The sequence below is a fragment of the Haemorhous mexicanus genome, chromosome 2, assembly GCF_027477595.1.
Source record: "Haemorhous mexicanus isolate bHaeMex1 chromosome 2, bHaeMex1.pri, whole genome shotgun sequence".
In the NCBI taxonomy this organism is placed as follows: domain Eukaryota; kingdom Metazoa; phylum Chordata; class Aves; order Passeriformes; family Fringillidae; genus Haemorhous; species Haemorhous mexicanus.
The window spans coordinates 10,889,754-10,902,117 of record NC_082342.1 but is presented as its reverse complement, the minus strand read 5'-3'; the positions used below and the strand labels follow the sequence as shown (position 1 = coordinate 10,902,117).

At 43.9% G+C, this 12,364-nt stretch overlaps 1 long non-coding RNA gene across 1 annotated transcript in view; it reads left to right on the top strand.

Moving 5' to 3' along the window:
- Positions 1-329: 329 nt before the first annotated feature.
- Positions 330-12,364, top strand: part of LOC132324242 (uncharacterized) — a 48,801-nt gene continuing 36,766 nt past the window's right edge. Inside the window, exon 1 of the long non-coding RNA XR_009485549.1 lies at positions 330-424. This is a non-coding gene — a long non-coding RNA (uncharacterized LOC132324242). The remainder of the gene's footprint in view (positions 425-12,364) is intronic.

Genomic DNA, 12,364 nt, shown 5'->3' with positions numbered 1-12,364 from the left:
CTGGGGGGGTAAATCAGCCTGACCCCCCGACCTTGCCCAGCCCCAGCCGCAGCCCCAGCCCAGCCGGGGTCCGGCCGGCCCCGGGCGTGTGACTGCTACGTGCTGCTCGCCCGGGTACCAAAGCCTTTTATAACAACTGGGGCTGAGTCAGCTGCTGGAGGTAATGTAATATACCTCAGTCAATAGCTCTGTGTTGCACAACATACGATGTGGCAGTTCCTTTCTAACTTGGGGAGCCACCCAGTCTTTTTAGGATTTCCAGGAAGAGCTGTGGCATCTGACCTTCAAGTGTTATTAAAAGAAGTCAAAGATTGTATAACAGTCTGTCAGAGCTTTGCATTTCTTAGCGGAGTTATGTTTCGGCGAGTGCCTCCACATTTCTGAGCTTCACAGGTTCTTTATCCCTTTACTTGTTTATCCTCTGGTAAGCATTTATTAATAGAGAGACTTATTCCTTTACTGTACTTGTTTATCTTTCAGGGGGTTTGTTTTGCTTTTCAATTTAGAAGCAGAAGGGTCTCCCACGCATTTCACATTTCTATCTGCGGGTGAAGTCACTGCATGGCTGTGATAGCAATCTTCCAGCTGTCCCTTTTCACCCTGGAATCCCTCCCTTCGGCTGATTTTCTGCATTATCACCATAGTTTTTGACTAAGACTATTAATCCACCTGTCCCTCTGTGAAAGCAGCTAGATTGGTTTGTGTAAAAGGGGAGTAAGATGGTATGAACTGTAAGTCTGCTATTAATCCTGTTAATAAGGGATTAAAGTGAAGCCTTGTGAGTAGGAAAGGCTGATTTGATTGTTTGGGACTATAACTTAGCTCTCCCTTATGAAAGCAGTGTTTGCCGTGCATCACATTTTGTCATTTGCATATTTGGTCTCTGAGGAAATCAAGGTTAAATATAGCAAGGAGATTCTGCTGGCTTAAACTGGTAGCACAACTGTGCTCCTTCAGCCTAACACTGCCTTGGATTGCACGAGAAGGAACCCTGCCTGCTCTTGCCTGGCAGTGACTGCATCCTATAATGCGACTTATATTGTCAGCTTATGCTTTGCCTCTGACCTTTACGTGCACTTTGCTTATGTACCAGATAGGATGCATGCCTTATTTTAGAAGGAAAGAAGCAACAGAGGAATGGACTAAAATAAATATCTTGCCACTGCTATTTTCAGTAAAAGGCTTACCAAAGCAGCAGCAGCAGAAAGCTGAAGAGCACCATATATTCCCTGGGCAAGGCAATCGTATGAAGCAACATCAATCTCATTAAAAAAAAATAAAAATGGATACTGTCTCTGTCTTAGAGCTTAGCATTCTGCTTCCTCCTCAGCCTTAGGAGAAGGTCTATAAATTATTAATACTAACATCAGTGTGAGACAACAGATGGTAAAGATTACTTGGAAAAAGTCTTCACATTAACATATTATGGCCCTAGTTTCACAGCACGCTGGGACTGTTTCCTGATGCTGCCAGCCAACCCAGCCCTGGGAGAAACCTCCCAGCAGAGGGAAATCCTTGGGCAGCAGCAGAAAGGTCCTGCCCTGGCTCAGCTGCAGAAAGAGCCACCCAGCTGCCCCTGCAGAGAGGGCTGGGTGTGTGTCACAGCGCCCCTCGGACACCACGCTGGCCCCATGAGGCTCCTGGCATCTGCTACCGGGGGCCAGGCCAAGAAACAATGAGCTCAGGAGGAAAACTTTCAGGTAGCTGAAAAATTTATTCCTTCCTGGTCTGCTTTCAGGTGGCATCAGTTGTGTTGTGTGCTCTGAAAAATAAGAAATACTCATTTACAAGCTTTGAACTTTTCTTGAGCTGGGGGGTGATATGAGATCCAAAGTGACACATAGGTGCATTATCCAGAAATCTGGCACACAATTTAAGTCTTTTCTTGTTCCCTACAATGGGTTACTACTGCTTCTTCATGGTTTACAAATGTACTAAAACTAGTATCAAGCAAGTAAATGAGAAATTCCATGTAAGAAAACAGGTGTAGTGCCTTGTCTCTCAAGGCAGCAGTTGGCACAGCAGAACACGTATGTACTCTTGCTTTGGAGTTACCTCCTATGACCCTCCACTCTGCTCACGCTACTTTTGAGGATAACTAAGTGCCAGAATCTCTGAGACAGAAGGAATTTATCCAGCCTTTTAAGGGACTTGTACAGGAGACCTTTTCTCATGGCCCATTACTTCTGCAAATGCATATGCCATGTGAATGTTTCACTGTGACTTAATCATGGATTAAAAACATAATTCTCATGTCCCTACATCCTCTTTGGTGTCATGCAGAATTTTCCATAAAGCCTGAATAATGAAAACACAAGCAAGTGCTACTGTTCTCGGGGTGCTGGGCCCAAATGTGGTTCTGTGAGTTGAGAAGGAAGAAGCTCTTCATTTATCAGCTTGCTGGAATCTTCTGCTCCCAAGAGATATCTGGGCAATGTGTGGGTTAGGGCACGGAGTGATTGCTGGAAAATGCCTTCAACAGTGTTGCTGCTGTCCTATTTTCATAATGAGTACCAAAGCCTGGCTTAGCAGCCTTTGATTCCCACCTCACCACTGTCAGAACCCAGTAATATCTGTTTTACTGAACAGATACCATTATCCCCTCCATGGCTGCCTTGTGTTGCCCTGCAGAGCCCCTCTTTGCCTTGGCTCTGGCAAGTCTTCTTTAAGGGAAAATGTCTGTGTTTGCACAGCTGGCAGTGCAAAACCCTTGCAGTGGAACTGTTGCTCAGATCCCCATGGCACGGTGTCCGTGCATCCATTCTGGCTTCACGTTCAGCTTTACAGGATGCTTTGGAAAGTTGGGTGCTCTGCAGGGGTTTGCTGTTGATGTGTGGTTCTGCAATTTGTCACAATCCTGGGATGCCACCCTGCAATCAGTCAGCCCTTGAAATGCATTCATTTGGGAATGAGGTGGTTGAGCAACTGTTTGAAGACACCTTATGTGCCAGTGATAAAATGTTGATTTCTGACTTTAATTACTAATTTTTTTTAATCATTTAACAATATAGTCAACAGGTTCTTGGAACTAAGGACAGTTTAATCAAGTCTACTTAATATGATTTCAGAAATAATTTTCCCCCTTTAAAATTTCACTTACTAATGTAGTGCCTAATTTTGATTTATAAAAGAATTCCCCAAAGATGCAGTCCTAGGGCCATTGAAGGCGCAGGCAACATTTGGGTTAAGGTCAGCAGGGAAAGCATTCAGGGAACAGTATTAGTGGCACAGAAAAGGGTTCAGATGTTAGCATCTGGTATTTTGAGATCACCTCTACCTAAAAACAGCTACACTGGCACAGATTTGCATTTGCCTGTGGACGACTAACAAGTGTTTACAGGCTCTGGATTACAACGGTGACAATCTGTTATGTCACAAATAATCTTGTTTCCAAGTGCTGCATGTGGGTAATTTGTAATCTGCTTTCTGTGACCGAATACACCCCTAATAACTTGTTTTTGTTGGCTGATTTTACAGGGACTTGGGAGTCCAGGTCTACATTTGTCAGCTGGGCACAACCCAGAGGGAGGGCGCAGAGCTGCTCCCCAGCTCCTCCTTGGCCCCACTCAGTGCTCATTTTGGGTCCTGGGGGAGAGCTGTTGCCACGGTTTTGAGCAGAATTTGTAAGTGAGAGGGATTTTAGGTTATTTATTTGCCTCCTGGATGAATTTCCAGATTCTTTGCCCCATTGCTGGTATCAGAAGGGAGATAACACACGGCTCCAGAGGCAGAGGTGGCAACTCTCTGCTCCCACTGGAGCAATTCCCAAGGAAGGTTGCTAAGGCTCCCGGAGGTCAAAGGAGAAAAGTAACAAGACATACGTTAAAAACAAAAGGGCAATAAGATATGTCTGAAAGCAAGTTTATGTGACTGTACAAGCTGTCCTGCACTTGCTCTGCCTGCTTGCTGTGCTGGCAAACTCAAATTCAGAGCCATGGAACATGCTCAGTCTGTGTCCATCCATCCATCCTCCCTCAGGTCCCGTCTGGACCTCAGACGGGAAGAGGTTCTTCCATCTTTAAATTATTATATGCACTCCTAGTGGAGTAATCTTTTGAATTGATGTGAATCAGCTGGCTAAGAGGAAATCATGAAGAATCAGGAAAGCCTTTTTGGGTCAGTCAACAAATTATTGAGTCTAGAAAGATGATAGGAAGATTTGGCATCATGTGACTGATGGAATGAAAGCTGTTGCTAGATTACTGTAAGTATGGAATCATCATTGTTTAAAAGAGCCAGTGCCATCTCTGTCCAAATTAGCAGTACAGGTGTAGCTCTGCATGTTACCCTGTGCAGACAAAACAGGTCCTCAAATTCTGATGCATGCTATGTTTTGTGTGAAGGTCAGCTTGTGACCTATGCAAAACAAAAATGCAATTAAAGATAACTTTGAAAGCATTGAAACAAACCTGAGTGAAGTTATTGGTATGTCTGAAGGAGTGTGTGGGGGAAACAGACACAGAGGGAAAAAAGTGTGTTAATTAAGATTCCTGGGAAGGGAGGGAAACAGCTTGCTGCTCTGCAGAGGGACGAAATGCTGAAGGGAGGAGCAGACCTTACAAGGTAATGAGAGTGCTAAATGGCAAAGTTTGGGCTGGGAGAGGGGCAGAGCTTCAAAGGAGGAATGTGTACAACTGGGATTGTAAGCTGCCTTTACATCTGTCCTTAGCAAACTCCAAGATGAAAGCATCTGCACTCAAAGGACCTGCTCCTCCGTTGCCTTTCACCTTCTGAGCTTATTTGTATCTATGCAAAGGGTATGTAAATTGCCAGGGCTCCAGTTCAGTGGTTTGTTGTTTGGCTGTGTGGGGTGAACCAGCCTAAATGCTGGGCTCTGAGTGCAGGGGGACTTTCCTGTCCCACCCTGTGCTGCTGATGGTGCCCCGTGAGTGCTGTCCTGGTAAAGGGGTTTTGTGTGGTGTACACACAACATAACAGCACAAACACAAACACCAACACCTGTGAGATGAGATACTGGAACACACTCAGGTTTCTGGTGTGGCTTTGTGGCTCCTGTGCCTGGGCCCGTGGTGCAGGGACTGTGGCTCTGTCCTTCTGCCTGCCATGCTGCTCCCCTTCATGCTGTGGCAGCAGGGGTGATACCCCTGGGGAGGGCAGCTGAGCAGAAGAGCTGCTGTGCATGAGGTCTCCACCATGAGCTGAGGTAGCAGCCTTCATGCCAATGAAAGGGGCTGGGAACATGCAGGACTTGGGGTGGGAGATGGGAAGGGTGGGTTGAGGAGTCCCAGACCTGAGGGCAAGGAGGGAGAAAAAAATGCCTCACCACGCCAAAATGAGTGCCATCAATATAGTTACCAGGAGAGCATGGAAATTGCATGGGGGAAACACTGAAGGATCAGGAACTGGCAGAGGGCTCTATGGCAGAATGGGTATTGCACTTCTTTTGTCTCATTTTTCTTGTGGGAGTGTTAGTCGTGAGCCTCTAGAAAGGCTTGGGAATGCCTGTATTTAGTGTGCTGCAGGATTCACTGCAGTTAAACCCCAATTATTCCAGTGGTATTAAGGGGTCCTGTGTGGGTTTTGCAAAATTCATTTACATCTACTTTAAGGGCCCTTTGCACAGGCTGAACAAATGATAACACAACTTAAGTGGAAAAAAAAATAAGGAAAGGAGGAAAGATTGATCTCAAAAAGAAATGAGCTTCACATTTGTGGTGCATTATAGCCAAAGGCACAATCACCTAATCTGACTCCTAAGGTTAGCCCTAAATATCAGTGTAGGCAAGTCCCTGGCCAGTTGCCAGTGTCTCAGGGCAGATAACATCAGCACAAGTCGAGAAGAGGTCTCCAGTCTAGCCTGCGTTTTAATATACTATTAAAATAAAATGAGACAGCAATTAGTTTCTCTTCAGCTATTCCACAGCATAACTTCTTTGGTCAATTAGTATGAATAAATAAATATGGGTCTTGAATTATTCATCTGCAAATAGAAGAAGCAACTGCATTTAATATTTCACTGTTCCTTCTCCTTGCTCCTTTGCTTTGCTTGGAATCTTGACTCACTTGGTATTATAGGAGTGCTATTGTCTATTCTTAACTTTTTCCAAACTTAATTTTTCCAGAGGATAATTTTCTTACTCAAATAACGCTTTTAATCTTGGCTCAAGACATATAAAGGTTGGATTTTCAGAGGGTATTCATTCACAGAGTTACAGGGAGATCAGTGGTTTAAAAAAAGAAAAAAAAATCAGATCATTTAAGTGCTCAGTGTGGGCTTACTAACTTTAGATTCCCACTTACTAAAGCCTTCACAGAATCACGGAATGGGACCTTCAAGTTCATCTAGTTCCACTCCCCCCTGCCATGGGGGTTTGGCCTTAATCTTTTCTGCGTAGCTTCAGGGGAGTAAACAATGTCTGATTATCCCACCAGTTAATCCCTTTTCCTAGTAAGAGAGGCAGAAAGAGGGGTTGATCGGGGTTAGGATATCTTTTGCTTGTGTCCCAAGACCTGTAGCTGCTTTGGGCAGGGAGTGCCAGTCTGACAGATTTGCTTAGAAAACTGGAGTGTCAAGGACTGTAGAAACCACCCTGAACCTTTGGCACCTCAGGTTTCATATGCTGTGTCTTTCCCAAATTTTATAAGAATGTGTGATGAACAGAGATCAGTCTCTTTATCTGCTGCATGGGGTCAGTCCTGCCAAAAAAAGGAAAGCCTCATTTTAATTTTAGACTTTGGTCATTTTCGGGAAACCTTCAAGAAGACAAGTTTGGCTTGCTTGTTCTCATATGGGGGTGTTTTCCTCTGGCCACAGGGGCTGATTCTTACAGAAATGGGTCACTACAGTTCTGCACTCAAGTGTCTGGATGTCAAATCATGGAAATGGCCAAAGAAAATATTAAGTATTAGTAACATGTTTAATTTTTGTTGATGTAATGTCAATGCATATAAAAGGAGGAAGAAATGTAAAGTAAGTCAATGAGCTGGAAGGAGGCTGAAAACTCTCAGGGTACTTGAGAGCACCTGCCTTCTGACCTGTGGTTTTGATTTTGGACCAAATTCACACTCATGAGGGAGTGCACCTGCCTTCTGACCTGTGGTTTTGATTTTGGACCAAATTCACACTCATGAGGGAGTGCACCTGCCTTCTGACCTGTGGTTTTGATTTTGGACCAAATTCACACTCTTCAGTTTTCTGTGCTGATGACAAACCTGAGGTGCTTCTCTATATACTTTAAATGTGTTGGTTTTTTTCTCCTTTGAAGTTGCTTGAGGCACGGTGTAAGCTGAATGCATTCTTCTTAGCTTGGCTCACTGCAGTGTATTTTGTGATGCTAATTTCAATGGGATTTGTTTTCTATTTTAGTTTGGATATTGCTTTGCCTTTTTCTGGCCTGCTTTTATGTTCTGGCTTCCCGTATTGCTAGTGTAAGACCTTTGAAGAGCATAGTTTGGGTATGTTAATAGAACTTTTCAGTAGTGCACAGCTTTAAGGTAGAAATCCTAACTGGGTCATGGCAGCAGCCAGGGGAGGATGTGACATGGATGCTTGTGGTTATGTCTTACAGGTGCTGCTGTCTGATCTGCTCCAGCCTGCAGCGTTTTCCCCTGTGCTTAGCTGCCATGGTGATGGGTGACTTGGACATGCCATAAATAGACAAACTAGCAGGGCTTCCATTGGGGCTGAGCATGAGGACAGTCCTCTGGCTTAGTGCTCTCCAGTTTTTGCTTATGTGTGTGGAAAATGCCACTGAAGGCTCTTGCCTACCAAGCCAATGTGGCGAACACCGCCGTACCTGCGAGTGTACGAGAGATTTACTGGGAGGGCTGGAGACAAGGAACAGCTTACTGGATTCTGGCCAGCCTGAAGCTGAGGGATTTGCCTCCTCAGCCCAGTTCCAGGCAACATTTTGCAAAACTGGCACATCTCCACAAGGATTCAGCTCAGTAGGGAAGTGCCACTGTTGATGTCTCCGTGTCCCTTCAAAGCAGAGACAGTGCCGTAGAGCTGGTAGTGTTTGTGGTCTCAGAGCTGAGGTGGGCACAGCCACCAGGAGTTTCTGAAATCCTCCTCATGTGTAAAATGTGTGCCAGACTATGGGGCAGACAAGTCCCTCTCCAAGAGGCCAGGGAAGGATGCTCCCTGTGTTCCTGCAGGTCATGAAATAACAGAGGGCTTGCAGCTTAAAGCTGCTGATAAAGTTTGTGCCTTTTTGTGAGACAATACATGAGGTGCAGAACAGGTCTGTGGAGAGAAAATTAAACCAGAGCTAAAGCAAGGCAAGGACTGAAAGAATAAATCTTGAAATTGGAGCTTGAGACTCAACTCTTGCGTCTGCAGGGCTGGGGTAGTCCACAGCATCATCCCTCACAATATTCCTCTTGCTTGGATTGAGCAGAAGGGCTCCTTCCCTGCCCACGTGCAGAAGGAAACCAGTGTGTGCAGCTGCTGCTCCTGACCCAAAGCCAGCCTGGAGGGCTGGCAGCAGCATGGCCAGGGCACCCTGCAGGGACCACCTGCCCTGTGGTGCCACAGGGCCACGAGAGAGAGAAGCCCATCCTGTGCAAGACCATCCCGTGCAGGCTGGTTCCTAACCTGGGAGAGACCACAGAGGACAGGCCAAGGGAAAAAAGGCTGAAAATAGTTCAAAATATGGGGGGAAGCAAGAAGAGAAGGCTTTTAGGAAGGGCAGTTTTCATGTATGGAGGTTTACAGAATTAGTTCAGCAAGAGGGAAAAGAAGCATGGATGAAAAGAGTAAAGCAAGTGGAAGGAATATGGAAGAAAAAAGAAAAATTGGGTAGGAGGACTAAAAGCATTAATAAGGGTGGTTGGAATTTTTAATCTATTACACAGGCTGTAAATATGATTTTTCAATAAAGTTAGCTATTATTTTTTTAATGTGTTAGATGAGCTCTTAAATATAATTTATTCTGCTCTTTCACATATAAATCTAATTTTTTTAAAGTAATTCCTAAAGTAGTCGATATGAAATTTTCTGAACCAATTGAGTTGGATTTGAGTGCTACATATATGTCAAAATATTTGAAATGATAGCTTTTGCAGTTGTATTGGCCCTTTACAAAGAATAAACCTTTCAGGAATGTGTCAGGTGTCAGAGAAAGGAAAAGAAACCATTCAGAAATTTAAGTCCTTGAAAAATAAGAATTCTTATATAATGTCTTCAAAATGGCAATGAAAATACAGACTGTGTGTTTGTATGTTTTTAAGAGACATGTATGCATAAAGTATAGATATAATGCAACTAAATACTTTTTAACTAGTGAGATGATGGCATATCAACCAAACCTCTCCCTGAAAAGAAGACAAAACAAGGAGAGTGAAAAAAGTGTCACCATTACTCATATGCAGTACTTTGTTGTGCTGGGGAGAGGGCATTGGATAGAGCTCAGTGACTAATTTGTTGCCTATTAGTCCTTCATTAGTTTTGCTTCCACTTCAGTTTGATTTATGTGCTACATAGAAGGATTTGCTAAACAATTTCTGCAAACAAGTATTTGTTGGAGGAATATGATATTCAAAACTAAAGCTACAAGTTAAATTACACAGATTAGTTACAGGCTCTGGTTTTGATCCCTAACTGGATTAATAGAAATTGGATTCTGGTTCAAGTACACAAAGCCAAGACTAGGTTTGAGTTTTAAAAACAAACAAACAGTCCCCAAACTCCAACTTGATTCCTTCTCCTGACAGTTCCTGTTGCTGCAGGAGACCTGTGTGTGTTGATGGGGAGAGCACACACAAGCACAGAGGTGTTCCCAGAGCAGCTGGGTGTTGCAACACCAAGTGGCTCTGTGTGCACACTCTGTGCCCTGATTTGGGAAGTCACTTCCACTTCCTGGCTTTCTGATATGCTGGTCCTTGCAGCAGGATTGAAGCACACCCTTAGGCTCTCTGACATGGCACCTACATACCCGATGGGTTTGTTGCTAGGACTTCTTGTTTCTTTCTAAATATGTCCAAATAGTAACAAGAGGCTTTGCAACCAAAGAATTCGGGTTTTGTAGGGATCAACTGATTTAACCTCATGTCTGTCAAATACTTTAAGCTGTTGTGTAAGCTCATTTGAGTTCATGAAGTTGACTCATGTTCCTAACTAACTGCTGTATCTGCATGGCCAGGCCTTGCATCCTGTTCTCACCCTACTGGATGAGATGGCTCTGGTAGGTACAACCTCTTCAAAATATGTTTTTCACAAGGTGGTCTTTTTTCCTTGATAAAAACCCACATGTAATATTGTTGGCTGATAAAACTGTCATTGCATTTTGCAATGAAAATGTTTCCCTTGTTTGGTAGTTTTGCATTCAAAGTGTGCTAAACTAAATGTAAATCCAAGTCATCTGATTCTTCTTGTATCAATTTTGTTGGAATGGATCCCCGATAGCTCCTGCTGTTATTTTATTTTAAATGGCCAGTATCTAATTTTTTTTCTCCCCTAAAATTCAGTGAGAGATCTCCTTTAATGAGTATCCAGGTCATTTTTCTGTGACCTATTTTTCTGCTGGTGTTGAGTCAAAACATAGATCTGAAGTGAAAATGAGAATAGCTTGTCAAGATCCACAACAGCATGCAGAGGCCTGGCAGTGGGTAAATGTGAGTCAGAAAGAGAGGTTCTCATGAACCTACATGATTTTTCTTTTCCGTTGTATGTGACAGAAAGGTGCTGCATGACGAGGTATTTTTGAGAGAGACATGAACCCTGCACCCTCTATCAAAGCTTTCAGCAGAAGATGGGAGATCCTTTTAGCAAAAAGGAGATAGACTTTAAATGAGCAGTGGGTCAATTCTGTAAGCTTTGTGCTTTGACTCCGTGTCCAGGGAGTCATCTGGGGCACTCTTGCTGAGCCAGGAGGGAACAGGCACTTCCAGTTGGGTTAGTTCTTGTCTGCTGTGGACTCAGCAGAGGAGGTAATCCATGGAGATGTGGCACAACACCATGGGCAGCTGTGAGCAGCACAGTAAATCACCAAGCCAAATGGAAGAACCAGCTATTGCCCATTCTCCTGTGGGCATGGAGAAGTTCTTTCAATAATCCAATTATTTTGGTGCCATGCAGATGAGTGCTGTAGCAGCTCTGGGCCCAGGACTGAGGTGGTGTGTGTGCCCTCACCTTACGCAGACAAATTCTTTGTGGTGTCATCTGCAGTCAAAGCTGAGTTTTCATTTGGTTGCTGTTTGAGTGTTGTCTTAAGCTTCTCTGGAATGTGGTGTCTCTGAGATGTTTTTTTCATTATTTTTTTATATTTACTCTATTTTTTCAAGACTATACCAGAAACACTCATAAAGCATCTCCAGTGCATGTGTTCTTCCTTCTGTATCTGTAACCTCATGGCCTTTACTGTGTCTGCCACAATAGTCTTCCACTTTTTCACATGGTTTTCTAGCCCAGGTCTGTGTGATATGGGACTGCTGAAATCACTTTCTTGATAATCCTGTGACATCTGTTTTGTAAAACCCAGAACATATTCTCTGATGCTGTGAGTATTAAATTCTTTCAGAAAAAGTTGTCCTATGTCTTCAAGACCCTGTTTGACTCAGTTTATTGCTACATGCCAGATTTTTGTTTCCTTTTCTTAAGTTTTTTCCCCCAGTCAATAACTAAAGCCCTTATCTCCATCATTTTTTCCCCATCTCTGTTGCTTTTCACATTTGTACTGTATCTATTAAGCCACCACCACTACCTCACAATTGCAAGTCACAAGTAATTAATGTATTGAAAGCTGTTCCAACTGCCCTCCAGACCCCAGTCCAACAAAGGAATTCTGTATGAGAGTAGCTGTGAGTGCACGGACTTCCCCAGTGGATTTAATGGCCCAGAGATTTTGGCAATTGTGAGCAGTGGTGCCACAAACAAGCCCCAGCAGAGCTGGATGCATGGCTGTGCTCTTCCCTACATTATTTGTCTAGCCTCTATATGTTTAGGCATTCAAAATTGGCTTGCCTGCTTGATCTGGGAGTAGGTTTGAAAATGGGAAAATCCTTGTCCTAGTCAGGTTTGATTAAAAGATCTGTGTCCATCTGGGAAATCACAGCAACATCAGTGCATGGCAGCTGCACGTGGATTGGGCCAAAAAACAGAGCACTCCTTAAAGGAAGACAAGAAGAGCCAGGCTGAGAGTGCAAAAGGTGGTGGTGGCATCCATATCCTGGTGGTGAACTTAGATGATGATGCCTCACTAAATGAGGTCATCATCTCACACAGCCTCCCCCCCATGCCCAGGAACAAACACGTGGCTGAATTCTGATGAAATATTTGTCAGTCAGTGGGTGTTTCTTGTGTTTGCTCCTACAAGTATGGAGGCTAAATCACTTGTGTCAGGATGATATGAGTAAAATGAAGGTCACTTTCAGAATACTTTAGCATGCCTTGGAGGCACTGCTG